Source organism: Giraffa tippelskirchi, chromosome 14, assembly GCF_054371585.1.
Source record: "Giraffa tippelskirchi isolate mGirTip1 chromosome 14, T2T-mGirTip1v1.2.pri, whole genome shotgun sequence".
Classification (NCBI taxonomy): Eukaryota; Metazoa; Chordata; class Mammalia; order Artiodactyla; family Giraffidae; genus Giraffa; species Giraffa tippelskirchi.
This window is the reverse complement of record NC_137288.1, coordinates 12,092,501-12,108,103: the sequence shown is the minus strand read 5'-3', so window position 1 is coordinate 12,108,103 and position 15,603 is coordinate 12,092,501. Positions and strand designations below refer to the sequence as shown.

At 62.7% G+C, this 15,603-nt stretch overlaps 1 long non-coding RNA gene across 2 annotated transcripts in view; it reads left to right on the top strand.

Moving 5' to 3' along the window:
* Nucleotides 1–9,806: 9,806 nt before the first annotated feature.
* The window catches only part of LOC145534282 (uncharacterized), a 26,963-nt gene continuing 21,166 nt past the window's right edge, over nucleotides 9,807–15,603 (top strand). The window contains exon 1 of one of the 2 annotated variants that reach the window (XR_014074407.1): nucleotides 9,807–10,557. This is a non-coding gene — a long non-coding RNA (uncharacterized LOC145534282). Of the gene's footprint in view, nucleotides 10,615–15,603 lie in introns of both variants that reach the window. The other variant, XR_014074408.1, reaches the window with a different exon arrangement.

Here is a 15,603-nt window from a genome sequence, read left to right as displayed (position 1 = left end):
GCCAGGAATGACACTTAAAGTGTAACGTGCTCACGAAGTCCTCAGAGATTCATGGATTTGAATCGAGAAATTCCACCTGGTCCTTTCGCTCCCGATCCACTCCTGCTCTCACCACTACTACCACACGAGCGAGTTCACCTGAATTAGCTCGCACACGTGGGGATGGAGTTAGCTTTCGGCACACGGATATTTAGAAATTCCATGGCAGTATGCCAGGTATTCACATTATGTATCAGATATTCGCCTAATTTGATAATAAGAGAGCTCATGCCTCAGGCATAACTTCAGGCAGATTTCCCCTCCAACAGAAACAGCTCAGATGGGCTGGCAGCCCGAGAAAACGAGCAACTGCCACTGACAGACTGAGACACCTATGGGCTCCCTCCATGGGGAGACCTTCTGCCAAGGCTTCTCCCTCAAGGGCCGTGACCCAGCCTGCGGGCATCAGCTGAGGAGAAGGGGAGGTGGGTGCCCCGGAAACCAGCCGCGCTCGAGTCAGTCTCCCAGGAGCTCTCATTCCAGCTCTGGACACTCACTCCCGGGCCTGGGTTCTCACTCCCGCTTTCAGATGGATCCCAGGCCCTTCTTCAGAGAAGTTCCTCCAGATGAGTCCCCAGCCACCAGTGGGCCTCATTCGACCTTGCTGGACCTCCCTCCCCTTCTGAAGCTAGGTTCCGTCTCTCTCTTCACAAAACTTTAAGTCCAAAATAGATTGTTAACAATGACTTGCCATTTCCTTTTGTTCTCACCACTATTCTGACTACTTGCATTTAATTCTGCTCACCTTTGGATTGCTTATGACACTCCAGGCCACTGAAAAAAGAGAGTGTCCATTCTGAGCTCAAAGATTCTCAGGCGGCATTTGGGCCTCACTTTACCTCTGCTGGAGACCTAGGAAGGTGGCAGGTGACCGGGACCTGCCAAGAGCAGAGCAGAAGCTGTGCCCCTGAGCAGTGGTGCCTGGCTCTCTCTCATTGGTCGCAGAGGGTCTGCAAGATTCGAGGGGGTTCTTGACGGCCCCACCATGCTGGCGAGCCGTGTCGTCTCATCTCATCGGGAATCTGACCCCTCATCAGCAAGCGTAGCCATGTGCCCGCACCCTGAGTCTCTAAACCCTTCCCAGACCATCGCTCGGCCCGCCTTCTCCTCTCGGGCAGAATGAACCTGGGCTTCTCTCCTGGGACAGGTCCTTCTGTGTCATGGGATGTCCTCTTTACTCCTATTGCCGGCAATAGGAGTATTGATGGGCTGCTCATAGGTCAGAGACTCCTCATTCGTATTACCCAGAGGCTTTTCTTCAGTCAGTAAATTTTGTTCCTTTGACCTTAAAGGGATTGCCTTTGAAGACTATCATTTCTGACCTAGTCGCAAACCGTCTCTTTTGAGGAACTTCCTTAGGGTTCCAGGGATTAAGACAGTTTGCTTCCATTGCAAAGGGCACAGATTCATTCCTCGATTGCAGGATCTAGATCTCCTATGCCTCACACTGTAGCCAAAAAGGTATATTTTAAATATAAAAGGGCCAAGCATAAACCTACTACTTTCCCTTTCCATTATTATGATAATAATCTAATTCTCTTCAAGGCAACACAAATGTTTCTTACTAACTAGAAGGATCATGTCGCGGAAATTATAAAGAGAAAAACAGGGAATTACTTCATGATATCTCACTACATCCGTCTCTGATCCGACGTAGGAAAAATCAAGGAAGTCCACGTAAAGTATCATCTTTAAATAGAGCTCTCCGCTTTGAGAGAATAGAACTAAACTCATTAAAACTAAGTTTTCCAGTATGTGGCTGCTTTGAAATCTTGCATCCAACCAACAATTCTGGAACCTATGATAATTCAGAATTGAGTAACCGATGACACAAACACTCTATTAGTCAGGGGGACGTTTTGGATCGCCTGAGTTCTACGTTCTCAATGTTATCAAGCCAGACACAATCTTCACGGTTTTTCATAGATCTTGTAATATCTTTTTTAAAATTTCAACTTTTTTGAGGTATAATTGACATATAAAATTGCAAGAAATTGAAATATAACTGTGGTGATTTCATGTGTTTACGATGTGAAAGGATTCCTCATCCAGTTAATTCATATCACCTCACATATTTCACCTTCTTTTTTTTTTCTTCCCTCCATCTTTCCTACTTAGATTTTATCTTCATAAGATTTCATTTATACAAAACATGTCAAAAAGATTGCCGTGTTTTACATGAGATCCTCAGACTCTATTCATCTTATAGCTGAATATTTGTTCCCTTTTACCAACCTCTCCCCATAGCCCTAGTAACCACTTTTCTACTCTCTGTATGAGTTTTACTTTTTCCGGGATGCAATATCAGAGCCAGTCCTGAAATTTCCTCCAATTACAATTCTTCTCTCAGAGTCATCAGTCCATTTTGTGTTCTCTTTCATGTTTTACAATATTACTCCTAGGCGTCTCGGCCTAGCTAGGGCGGTTTCACAAGTGACCTCTCAGAACCGCGGCTGAGACCTCCATCCCTCCCCGGGCCCCCCTCGGTGGCTGGGCGCTGGGGTGGTGGGGGGTGGGGAGAGGAGTCGGGGGAGCTGGTCTAGGGGTTGGGGGCGGGTGAGGGCCAGGGGACCGTCCCCGGTGGTCCCGCTGAGACGTGAAGGCAGGTTCTGTCCCGCTGAGAACTTCCTGCCTTCGGGCGTGTGAGAGGAGCAGATTTCTCTCCAATCCAAGGCCATGCATCATTTTTGGCCTGTTCAACAAGGCTAGACAAGCACGTATTTGTGTGTCTATCTTGGCTTGTTTTCTGACGGAGGCCAAAGACCTCTTCAGGCGTGTCCAAAGGATCTGCCAGGGTGGGAGGGTGCAGGTCAATCCATGTGTCAAGAGAGCCAGAGAATCTGTCACAGCTGTGACTCAGGCCTTTTTCAGAAACAGGCCAACTTTGATGATTCCCCTGGACAGGAATCACCGCAGAAGTTTCCTTGAAGGGATCGAGTTGCAGGAGTCGGGGGCGTGGCCCCGCCGCCGCCAGAGGGCTTCCTCAGCCAGGCAAGGCCGGCCGCTGGCCGGGGCTATTGTCTGTGGGCCCCACCCCCACCGCCACCCTCCACCCTCCCCTCCCCCTCCCCCTTCCCCTTCCCCTCCCCCTCCCCCTCCCCCTCCCGCTCCCCCTGCAGGGCCCCTCGTGGGATAGCTTCATTCAAATGCAGAACGCTTTCCAGTCAAGGAAGAGCCTTTGGACTTTGCCTCGATTGAATGGTGATCCGCCCCGACCCCACCCCCATTTCTCCACCTTGAGGCTGCCCCTTCAGCACCGCGCGGAGGAATGGGCCTGGGGGGGGGGGGAGGGAGGCTGAGGGACAAACTCGCCTTGGGTCAGGCCAAAGGAGTCTCCTCCTTTTCGTAACCCAGGAAACCCCGCTAATGCATGTGAGGATCACGGACGTGCGTCGAAGCAGCCATCATCTCTTGACATCTTCCTCCGTGGGAGGCGTTTTTCCTTCCTGCCTGCCTTCAGAGAGACAGAAAAGGAGGGAGGGGCAGAGCGTTCCGCTGGCGCTGGCCGGTTCTTAAGTCACTTGAATCCAAAACACTCCATAGGGCACGGAGGGGTGCGTGCGTGGGGTGGGGTGGGGGCGGCGGCCTACTCCGGACCCCAGGCGTTCCCTCCTCTGACACTTGCCTGGAACCCATGAAAAGCTGAGCTGGTGACTGTGTGTGTGTGTGAATGCGTGCATGTGCGCGTGTCCGTGAGAGAAGGCACGTGTGCGTGAGAGAAAAAGAGAAAAAGGAAGGAGAGAAAGAAAGAGAGAGAGAGAAAGAAAGAGAAGGAAAGAAAGAGAGAGAGAGAGACAGAGAGAGAAAGAAAGAAAGGAAGACAGACAGACAGAGAGGGAGGGAGGGAGGGAGGGGGAGAGAGAGAGAGAGAGAGAAAGAAAGAATGAAAGAAAGAAAGAAAAAGAAAAGAAAATCCAGAATGAAAGGAGGAAGGAACGAGGGAAGGAGGGAGGGACCAAATAGGTTAGTTAGTACGGGCCTCCCTGTCATGGAAAAGAGTCTCTGAGCACAGATCCTCCGTTCAGTGAACCAGTTCTCATATCTCCTCTCAGGAGGCTGTGATGTCGATGGACGGGTTTGGGAAAGCAGGCCTGGGGTGCAAGCAATCAGGTATTTCCTCAGAGGCACTTGTAGGGAAACCAAGGAAACACACAGGTTCATCCCTGGAGCGGATTCGAAACCAGTCGGTGCAGGGGGAGTCAGTCAAGGAGATTTCTAGATGTCAGGGTCGGGTCCTGGAGCGGGTTGCCATGCCCTTCTCCAGGAGACCTTCCTGGCCCGGGGATGGAACCCGGGTCTCCTGCATCGCAGGCAGACTCTTGACCGTGTGAGCCACCAAGGAAGCTCTGTCGGAAATGTTCACCGAGTCCTCTTGTTGTAGCCACGCGTTCTGGGAAACAAACTCACTCAGAAGGACCATGCAGGTAGTGGAGTGCAGTTTCTTACACCAGCGGGCCCAAGGCAGAGTCTTCTCTTAGCCAAGGACCCCAACCAGCATTCGTGAAAATCTTTTATACCTCAGGGGTATGTGTCTGAACCCACCACCCCAAATTCCTTGAGACTTACCTAAACAAAGGAAGGGTAAAGACAATCCCGATAACCCCATCATTCATGTGTTATAAGACGAGATACACAGTGGACATTTATTCACAGGCCTGTGGTCATATCCTGATACACATAATGGAACTGATGGCTTTGTTCTGTGACAGAGATAATTAGCATATTCTTTTAGGCCACGGAGAGTCCAAGTACAAGCCCCAAAGGCTGTTTTATCCGGGTGTGTGTGTGTGTGTGTGTGTGTGTGTGTGTGCGCGCGCGCGCACGCGCGGGCAGGCGCCTGCGTGTGTGTGTGTGCGTGTCCGGTTTTCCATTGGTATGCCCCTTCTATAGACACCGGGCACAAAGTTCAGAGTCCATTGGGAGGGTGACCGTGCGTGTAGCCTCATGTTCGCAGCCTGGCCTAAGATGGAGTCCAGCTCTGTCTGTTTCCTCCTTCACTCTAGCTTCCATCTGCAGAGCTTCAGGCACAGGGCCTTTTGAGTTCTCCGTCAGAAGGGCAAGAGATGGTGGCAAATGTCCCCCCAGAGAGGGTTGTCCCCTCTGACAGAGCTTCCGATATCGGAGGCAACTCAGAAAACTTCAGGATCCAGTCCCACTTTCGGGGGAAGCACCACAGGCAAAGGACCAAACACACGTGGCCCAGGAATCTCCCATCCAGAAGTGGATATCCCCGTTTCACAGAAACATCCTCTGGGCCCCTAAGGAACGTATGGAAATCACTCTCTCGCCAAGGAGAGAAGAATCCTCACTGAGAGTTTCTGAAGTCTGGAAGGACCAGGTAGAGAGAAAAAGAGAAACGATTCTATTCCGCTGACAGGGGCATTATTGTTTGAAGCGACCAAGTGGATGTCCGTCTTTTCCAATTCCCATTTTAAACATTGTGTCCTTTCCGGTCCTTTGTGGTCTCTTTGGATCTGGAAAGCAACAGAGTTAACGGTAAGGTCCTTTTTTTTTTTTTTTTTTTTTTATGATTATGATTATTTTCCCCCCCTGCCTGTCTGCCTGTCCCTCCCCCTCTTCTCTCTGTCTCTCGCGCTTTTCACTCAGGTTAGGGAATTCACAACAACAACAACAAAAGTAGTGAGAAATCTGTATTTCTGCAGGTCAGGAAGCAACAGGTAAGAACTAGACATGGAACACAACAGGCTGGTTCCAAATAGGGTAAGGAGTCCATCAAGGCTCTCTATCATCACCCTGCTTATTTAACTTACATGCCGAGTACAGCATCACGAGACACGCTGGGCTGGATGAAGCACAAGCTGGAATCAAAATGGCTGGGAGAAATAGCAATCCCCTCAGATATGCAGATGACACCACCCTTATGGCAGAAATGAAGTATAGAGTGGGTTTACAAAGTCGTGCTCGTTTCGGGTTTTCAGATTCTTTTCCCTCAGAGGTGAATCCAAAGTAGGAAGCCTACATTTCCTGTGCTGCCTGGTAGGTGCTTGTGGATTGTATGATGTACATGTCGTATGTGTACACGTTCAACCCGACCTCCTAAGTGGACCGTCCTGCCCCTCCCCGCCCCAACGTATTTTCGTCAAGAAGTCAGGCATCCATTTGAGCATCCTACTCCTCAGGTCATCCGATCCCATGGAAGAAGTCAATCCTCCCGTTTTTCCATCGGTCCTCTACACGTCGCCTGATGATGATGGGGGGTGACCGGAAGACTGACAGTTCTGAAGAATTTTGCAAGAGATTCGGTGAAGGCTCCTAGGATTTGCTCAGTGAAGTGGGTGGCGTGTCAACCACTAGGGACCGTGGAAGGTATGCCCCAAGTGGCAAACAGCGTTACCTTCCACAGAGAAAGCTCTACCTAGCATACCAAGGATGCTTGACCACGCACCCGCCCCGCCCCCCCCCAGGTGACAGGCGTGACGGGTCAGACTGTAGAAATCTTCCTGTCAAGGGTGTATTAACAGGCAGAGGCACCTTAGAGGCACCCTGTCCTGTGAAGCTGGAGGTGGGGAGGAAGGGGCAGAGGGACGATGAAGAAGGGAAGGAGAAAGTGAGGGACAGGGACACCACACAGTGTGTGTGGGGGGCGTGTCTGTGCCGTGTGTGGGTTCCACGTGGGTGTGTGCGCCTGTGGGTGCGGGTGTGAGGGGAGGCGGGCAGAGGCAGAGGCAGGGAGACACACAGCCAGGTCAAGGATAACATAATGTGTGTGGGGGGAGGGGCGGGGGTGGGTGGGTGCGTGCGTGCGTGGTGTGTGCGTGGGGGGGGGTGGCGCACAGGACCGTGTGTGAAGGAGGGCAGTGTGTGGGGGGCAAGTGTGTGTGTGGGGGGGTGTCTGTGCTGTGTGCGGGTGCCACGTGGTTGTTAAGCGGGGGGTGGGGGGGAGGGGCGGGCAGAGAGACACACCCGGGCCAAGGACAACGTACTGTGTGGCGGAGCGGGCGGGGGGTGGGTGGGAGTGTGGGTGCGGGGTGTGTGCGTGTGTGCGGTGCCCCATAGGACCGTGGGGGGGGGCAGTGTGTGTGTGGGGGTGTGGGTCTGTGCTGTGTGCAGATCCCACGTAAGTGTGAGTGAGGGGAGGGGCAGAGGTAGAGGCAGAGGGACACAGCCAGGCCAAGGACAACATAGTTTGGGGGAGGGTCGGGGTGGGGGGTGCGAGTGTGCGTGCGGGGTGTGTGCGTGTGTGCGATGGCGCCTAGGACTGTGCGGGGGGGCGGGCAGTGTGTGGGGGGTGGTGTGTCTGTGCTGTGTGCGGGTGCCACGTGGGTGTGTGCGCCTGTGGGTGCGGGTGTGGGGGAGGGGAGCGGGCAGTGACAGCGGCAGAGAGAGACAGCCAGGCCAAGGACAACGTAGTGTGTGGGGGAGCGGGCGGGGGGTGGGAGTGTGGGTGTGGGGTGTGTGCGTGTGTGCGGTGGCCCATAGGACCGTGGGGGGGCAGTGTGTGTGTGGGGGGGTGTCTGTGCTGTGTGCAGGTCCCACGGAGGTGTGAGTGGGGGGAGGGGCAGAGGCAGAGAGACACAGCCAGGCCAAGGACAACATAGTGGGGGGGGGGCGGGGGGGTGGGAGTGTGCGTGCGGGGTGTGTGCGCGTGTGCGATGGCGCATAGGACCGTGTGTGGGGTGTTGCGTGTGTGCGACGGCACATAGGACCGTGTGTGGGGTGTTGTGTCTGTGCTGTGTGGGAATGCCACGGGGGTGTGTCCGGGTGTGTGGGGGGGCGGGCAGTGACAGAGGCAGAGAGAGACAGCCAGGCCAAGGACAACGTAGTGTGTGTGGGCGGGGTCGGGGTGCGGGGTGGGAGTGTGCGTGCAGGGTGTGTGCGGAGGCGCCTAGGACCGTGCGGGGGGGCGGGCAGTGTGTGGGGGGTGGTGTGTCTGTGCTGTGTGCGGGTGCCACGTGGGTGTGTGCGCCTGTGGGTGCGGGTGTGGGGGAGGGGAGCGGGCAGTGACAGCGGCAGAGAGAGACAGCCAGGCCAAGGACAACGTAGTGTGTGGGGGAGGGGGCGGGGGGGAGTGTGGGTGCGGGGTGTGTGCGGTGGCCCATAGGACCGTGGGGGGGGCAGTGTGTGTGTGTGGGGGGGTGTCTGTGCTGTGTGCAGGTCCCACGGAGGGGTGAGTGGGGGGAGGGGCAGAGGCAGAGGCAAAGAGACACAGCCAGGCCAAGGACAACATAGTGTGGGGGGGGCGGGGCGGGGGGTGGGAGTGTGCGTGCGGGGTGTGTGCGTGTGTGCGATGGCACCTAGGACCGTGTGTGTAGGGGGGCAGTGTGGGGGGATATTGTGTCTGTGCTGTGTGCGAATGCCACGGGGGTGTGTGCGCCTGTGGGTGCGGGTGTGGGAGGGGCGGGCAGTGACAGAGGCAGAGAGAGACAGCCAGGCCAAGGACAACGTAGTGTGGGTGGGCGGGTTCGGGGTGCGGGGTGGGGAGTGTGCGTGCGGGGTGTGTGCGTGTGTGCGGAGGCGCCTAGGACCGCGCGGGGGGGGGCAGTGTGTGTGTAGGGGGGGGTGTCTCTGCTGTGTGCGGGTGCCACGTGGGTGTGAGGGGGGCGGCGGGCAGAGAGACACACAGCCAGGCCAAGGACAACATAGTGTGTGGAGGGGGAGGGGCGGGGGTGGGTGGGGGGTGTGTCTGTGCTGTGTGCGGGTGCCACGTGGTTGTTAAGGGGGGGGCGGGCAGAGAGACACACAGCCAGGCCAAGGACAACATAGTGTGTGGGGGAGGGGCGGGGGGGTGAGAAGCAGTGTGGGTGCCGGGTGTGTGCGTGGGTGCGGTGGCCCATAGGACCGTGTGGGGGAGGGCAGTGTGTGTGGGGGGTGTGTGTCTGTGCTGTGTGCAGGTCCCACGTAGTTGTGAGTGGGGGGAGGGGCAGAGGCAGAGGCAGAGGCAGAGAGACACACAGCCAGGCCAAGGACAACATAGTGGGGCGGGGTGGGGGGGGTGGGAGTGTGCGTGCGGGGTGTGTGCCTGTGTGCGGTGGCGCATAGGGCCGTGTGTGTAGGGGGCCAGTGTCGGGGTGGTGGTGTGTCTGTGCGCCACGTGGGTGTGGGGGGGGGCCGGCAGAGAGACAGAGCCAGTCCAAGGACAACGCTGTGTGTGTGTGTGAGTGGGTGTGCAGGGTGTGGCCGGCGTGTGTGCGGGTGCTGCGTAGGGCCGTGCGGGAGTGCGTGCGCTGTGTGTGTACGCGTTGGGGGCGTGGGCAGCGTGTGTAGGTGGTGCGGGCAGAGACAGAAAGACACAGTCAGCAAAGGACAACGTGCACAGATATTCTTCTGAATATTTGCTTGTGTTTTCTGAGCTCATCACCTCCGGGATCAAGCTCACTCCCGTGCAACGGGAGTCTGCCCCCCTCACCTCAGCCACCACCGGCCAGCACTTGTCTTGGGCAGACAAGGGAGTGTTCCGATTTGGCCGGCGCGGGGGGGGGGGGGGTGGGGTGGCGGAGGAGTGGGGTGGGTGCGCAGGGTTTCGTTGTCACGAGGCGAACTTTGACCCTTGTGTTCTGCCCCTGAACCTCACTGGAGAGACTGGACCCGCGTGACCTGTCACGTCTTGGTTTCAACATCCTTGGCGGGAGAACTAAGATTCCCCCATGCGAAGTGATCAGGCCAGAGAGAAGGAAGTCGATTCCCTTGGGATCCAATGCCCGTTTTCTCGAATCCAGTTAAGTTTCGTCAAGATTTCCCACCCAAACCGAAAAGCCGAAGTGGCTACCTATCCCCGCCCCCTTGACCTCTGTCCCAAGGTGCCCCTCCCACACCGCCTCCTTCCACAGCCTCAAGGCATTCAAGAGTTAGCCGGCCCGGGCCGGCTCCATCCGTGGTCGCCCCGCCCCAAGACCCTCTGAAAAAGCGCCCGACAGGCAGGTGGCGCCCGACCCCCAACCAGCTATCCAGTGAGCCAGCCCCAGCATAGGAGCTTAGTGGGCGACCGACGGGGACTCGTTGCCAGACGGAGCCCATCCTAGTTCGCGTTTCTCCGCTCAGTCAACGGCGCAGACAGGAGAACGGGATCCGCCCACACTTCTCGAGAACGTCCCTGGGCGAGGGATGACGGACGCACGGACGGACGGGACGGGAAGGATTCTTGACTCCCCACCCACGGAGCAGCGGAATGCACTCCCATCCGAGGGGGATCGCAGGCCCACGTCAGACGGTGTGAGCACACGCCCCAGAACAACAACTCGCCAGCATCCCCGTCCGTGTCCCCGTCACCATCTTTGGGCACGCCAGGAGAAAGCCCTTTTGTGACCCGGACGACGGCTCTTTCGGCAAAAGCAACGTTGAGCAACGGCACAAATGAAGAGACTTGGATTTGAAACGACGCGTTCATATAGCAGCGCCTCAAAAGCAAAAGCACGCACTCGTCCCTCACATAACCGCAACCAACAAACCCGACGCACCTGAAAAAGAAAAAGCAAACGGAAGAGAACGGGTCGATCTGGCGGCTCGGTCGCCGAGACCAGATCAACCCCGGAAGGCAGGGCGAGCCGAGAGCCCACTCGGGTGAGGTCGAGCGGGATCAACACGGCAGCTCGGCGGCAGAGGTCGCGAGTGGGAGAGGTCCGTCCGGGTGCTCGACCCGCGGGCGCTGGCCGCTCTGCGGCCCAGTGAGGGAAGGAGGGGGGGAGGGGCGGAGACCCTGACAACTGGGCGACGCGCGCGCGCTGGCGGCTCGGCTGGCGAGGTCGCGAGTGGGAGAGGCCCGGCCGGCAGGTGGACCCGCGGGCACCGACAGCTCGGCGGCAGAGTGAGGAAAGTGGGGGGAGGGGCAGACAGCCTGACAACCGGGCGACGGGCGCGCGCTGGCGGCTCGGCGGGCGAGGTCGCGAGTGGGAGAGGCCCGGCCGACAGCTGGACCCGCGGGCACCGCCAGCTCGGCGGCAGAGTGAGGGAAGGAGGGAGGAGGGGCGGAGTCCCTGCCAGGCGGGCGACGCGCGCGCGCCGGCGGCTGGGCGCCATAGGTCGCGAGTGCGAGAGGCCCGGCCGACAGGTGGACACGCGGGCACCGCCAGCTCGGCGGCAGAGTGAGGGAAGGGGGGGGAGGGGCAGACACCCTGACAACCGGGCGACGGGCGCGTGCTGGCGGCTCGGCGGGCGAGGTCGCGAGTGGGAGAGGCCCGGCCGACAGCTGGACCCGCGGGCACCGCCAGCTCGGCGGCAGAGTGAGGGAAGGAGGGAGGAGGGGCGGAGTCCCTGCCAGGCGGGCGACGCGCGCGCGCTGGCGGCTCGGCGGCAGAGGTCGCGAGTGCGAGAGGCCCGGCCGACAGGTGGACACGCGGGCACCGCCAGCTCGGCGGCAGAGTGAGGGAAGGAGGGAGGAGGGGCGGAGTCCCTGCCAGGCGGGCGACGCGCGCGCGCTGGCGGCTCGGCGGCAGAGGTCGCGAGTGCGAGAGGCCCGGCCGACAGGTGGACACGCGGGCACCGCCAGCTCGGCGGCAGAGTGAGGGAAGGGGGGGAGGGGCAGACAGCCTGACAACCGGGCGACGGGCGCGCGCTGGCGCCTCGGCTGGCGAGGTCGCGAGTGGGAGAGGCCCTGCCCGCAGGTGGACACGCGGGCACCCGCAGCTCGTCGAGAGTTAGGGAAGGGGGGAAGTTAGGGAAGGGGGGGAGGGGATAGAACCCCGTCGGGCTCGTCGACCCGCGGCTCCTGGCGGCTCTGCGGCCGAGTTAGGGGAGGAGTGGGGGAGGGGCAGACAGCCTGACAGCCGGGCGACGGGCGCGCGCTGGCGGCTCGGCGGGCGAGGTCGCGATTGGGAGAGGCCCCGCCCGCAGGTGGACACGCCGGCACCCGCAGCTCGTCGAGAGTTAGGGAAGGGGGGGAGTTAGGGAAGGGGGGGAGGGGATAGAACCCCTTCGGACTCGTCGACCCGCGGCTCCTGGCGGCTCTGCGGCCGAGTTAGGGGAGGAGGGGGGGAGGGGCAGACAGCCTGACAGCCGGGCGACGGGCGCGCGCTGCCGGCTCGGCGGGCGAGGTCGCGAGTGGGAGAGGCCCTGCCCGCAGGTGGACCCGCGGGCACCCGCAGCTCGTCGACAGGGTTAGGGAAGGGGGGGAGGGGATAGAGCCCCGTCGGGCTCGTCGACCCGCGGCTCCTGGCGGCTCTGCGGCCGAGTTAGGGAAGGGGGGGAGGGGCAGACTCCCTGCCAGGCGGGCGACGCGCGCGCGCTGGCGGCTGGGCGCCATAGGTCGCGAGTGCGAGAGGCCCGGCCGACAGGTGGATACGCGGGCACCGCCAGCTCGGCGGCAGAGTGAGGGAAGGGGGGGAGGGGCAGACACCCTGACAACCGGGCGACGGGCGCGTGCTGGCGGCTCGGCGGGCGAGGTCGCCAGTGGGAGAGGCCCGGCCGACAGCTGGACCCGCGGGCACCGCCAGCTCGGCGACAGAGTGAGGGAAGGAGGGAGGAGGGGCGGAGTCCCTGCCAGGCGGGCGACGCGCGCGCGCTGGCGGCTCGGCGGCAGAGGTCGCGAGTGCGAGAGGCCCGGCCGACAGGTGGACACGCGGGCACCGCCAGCTCGGCGCAGAGTGAGGAAAGGGGGGAGGAGGGGCAGACACCCTGACAGCCGGGAGACGGGCTCGCGCTGGCGGCTCGGCGGGCGAGGTCGCGAGTGGGAGAGGCCCTGCCGGCAGGTGGACACGCGGGCACCCGCAGTTCGTCGACAGGGTGAGGGAAGGGGGGGAGGGGATAGAGCCCCGTCGGGCTCGTCGACCCGCGGCTCCTGGCGGCTCTGCGGCCGAGTTAGGGGAGGAGTGGGGGAGGGGCAGACAGCCTGACAGCCGGGCGACGGGCGCGCGCTGCCGTCTCGGCGGGCGAGGTCGCGAGTGGGAGGGGCCCTGCCCGCAGGTGGACCCGCGGGCACCCGCAGCTCGTCGTCAGGGTTAGGGAAGGGGGGGAGTTAGGGAAGGGGGGGAGGGGCTAGAACCCCGTCGCGCTGGTCGACCCGCGGCTCCTGGCGGCTCTGCGGCCGAGTTAGGGGAGGAGTGGGGGAGGGGCAGACAGCCTGACAGCCGGGCGACGGGCGCGCGCTGCCGTCTCCGCGGGCGAGGTCGCGAGTGGGAGGGGCCCTGCCCGCAGGTGGACCCGCGGGCACCCGCAGCTCGTCGTCAGGGTTAGGGAAGGGGGGGAGTTAGGGAAGGGGGGGAGGGGCTAGAACCCCGTCGCGCTGGTCGACCCGCGGCTCCTGGCGGCTCTGCGGCCGAGTTAGGGGAGGAGTGGGGGAGGGGCAGACAGCCTGACAGCCGGGCGACGGGCGCGCGCTGCTGTCTCGGCGGCAGAGGTCGCGAGTGCGAGAGGCCCGGCCGACAGGTGGACCCTCGGGCACCCGCAGCTCGTCGACAGGGTTAGGGAAGGGGGGGAGTTAGGGAAGGGGGGGAGGGGCTAGAACCCCGTCGGGCTCGTCGACCCGCGGCTCCTGGCGGCTCTGCGGCCGAGTTAGGGAAGGGGGGGAGGGGCAGACTCCCTGCCAGGCGGGCGACGCGCGCGCGCCGGCGGCTGGGCGCCATAGTTCGCGAGTGCGAGAGGCCCGGCCGACAGGTGGACACGCGGGCACCGCCAGCTCGGCGGCAGAGTGAGGGAAGGGGGGGAGGGGCAGACACCCTGACAACCGGGCGACGGGCGCGTGCTGGCGGCTCGGCGGGCGAGGTCGCGAGTGGGAGAGGCCCGGCCGACAGCTGGACCCGCGGGCACCGCCAGCTCGGCGGCAGAGTGAGGGAAGGAGAGAGGAGGGGCGGAGTCCCTGCCAGGCGGGCGACGCGCGCGCGCTGGCGGCTGGGCGCCATAGGTCGCGAGTGCGAGAGGCCCGGCCGACAGGTGGACACGCGGGCACCGCCAGCTCGGCGGCAGAGTGAGGGAAGGAGGGAGGAGGGGCGGAGTCCCTGCCAGGCGGGCGACGCGCGCGCGCTGGCGGCTCGGCGGCAGAGGTCGCGAGTGCGAGAGGCCCGGCCGACAGGTGGACACGCGGGCACCGCCAGCTCGGCGGCAGAGTGAGGGAAGGGGGGGAGGGGCAGACAGCCTGACAACCGGGCGACGGGCGCGCGCTGGCGCCTCGGCTGGCGAGGTCGCGAGTGGGAGAGGCCCTGCCCGCAGGTGGACACGCGGGCACCCGCAGCTCGTCGAGTTTAGAACCCCGTCGGGCTCGTCGACCCGCGGCTCCTGGCGGCTCTGCGGCCGAGTTGGGGGAGGGGCAGACAGCCTGACAGCCGGGCGACGGGCGCGCGCTGCCGTCTCGGCGGGCGAGGTCGCGAGTGGGAGGGGCCCTGCCCGCAGGTGGACCCGCGGGCACCCGCAGCTCGTGTTAGGGAAGGGGGGGAGTTCTAGAACCCCGTCGGGCTCGTCGACCCGCGGCTCCAAGCGGCTCTGCGGCCGAGTTAGGGGAGGAGGGGGGGAGGGGCAGACAGCCTGACAGCCGGGCGAGGCGAGGTCGCGAGTGGGAGGGCCCTGCCCGCAGGTGGACCCGCGGGCACCCGCAGCTCGTCGCGACGTCGACCCGCGGCTCCTGGCGGCTCTGCGGCCGAGTTAGGGGAGGGGCAGCTGCGACTCGCGAGTCAGGTGGCGCCGGGCGACGCGCGCGCGCTGGCGGCTCGGCGGCAGAGGTCGCGAGTCCGCAGGTCGCTCGTCGGGGAGGGGCACCCCGTCGCGCTGGTCGACCCGCGGCTCCTGGCGGCTCTGCGGCCGAGTTAGGGGAGGAGTGGGGGAGGGGCAGACAGCCTGACAGCCGGGCGACGGGCGCGCGCTGCTGTCTCGGCGGCGAGGTCGCGAGTGCGAGGGCCCGGCCGCAGGTGGACCCTCGGGCACCCGCAGCTCGTCGACAGGGTTAGGGAAGGGGGGGAGTTAGGGAAGGGGGGGAGGGGCTAGAACCCCGTCGGGCTCGTCGACCCGCGGCTCCTGGCGGCTCTGCGGCCGAGTTAGGGAAGGGGGGGGAGGGGCAGACTCCCTGCCAGGCGGGCGACGCGCGCGCGCCGGCGGCTGGGCGGTTCGCGAGTGCGAGAGGCCCGGCCGACAGGTGGACACGCGGGCACCGCCAGCTCGGCGGCAGAGTGAGGGAAGGGGGGGAGGGGCAGGACAACCGGGCGAGAGGTCGCGCCCGGCCGGCTGGACCCGCGGGCACCGCCAGCTCGGCGGCAGGGGCGGAGTCCCTGCCAGGCGGGCGACGCGCGCGCGCTGGCGGCTGGGCGCCATAGGTCGCGAGTGCGAGAGGCCCGGCCGACAGGTGGACACGCGGGCACCGCCAGCTCGGCGGTCGAGGCGGCTCTGCGGCCGAGTTAGGGAGGAGGGGGGGAGGGGCAGACAGCCTGACAGCCGGGCGACGGGCGCGCGCTGCCGTCTCGGCGGGCGAGGTCGCGAGTGGGAGGGGCCCTGCCCGCAGGTGGACCCGCGGGGCCCTCGGGCGAGAGAGTGCCTGACAGCCGGGCGACGGGCGCGCGCTGCCGTCTCCGCGGGCGAGGTCGCGAGTGGGAGGGGCCCTGCCCGCAGGTGGACCCGCGGGCACCCGCAGCTCGTCGTCAGGGTTAGGGAAGGGGGGGAGTCAGGGAAGGGGGGGAGGGGCTAGAACCC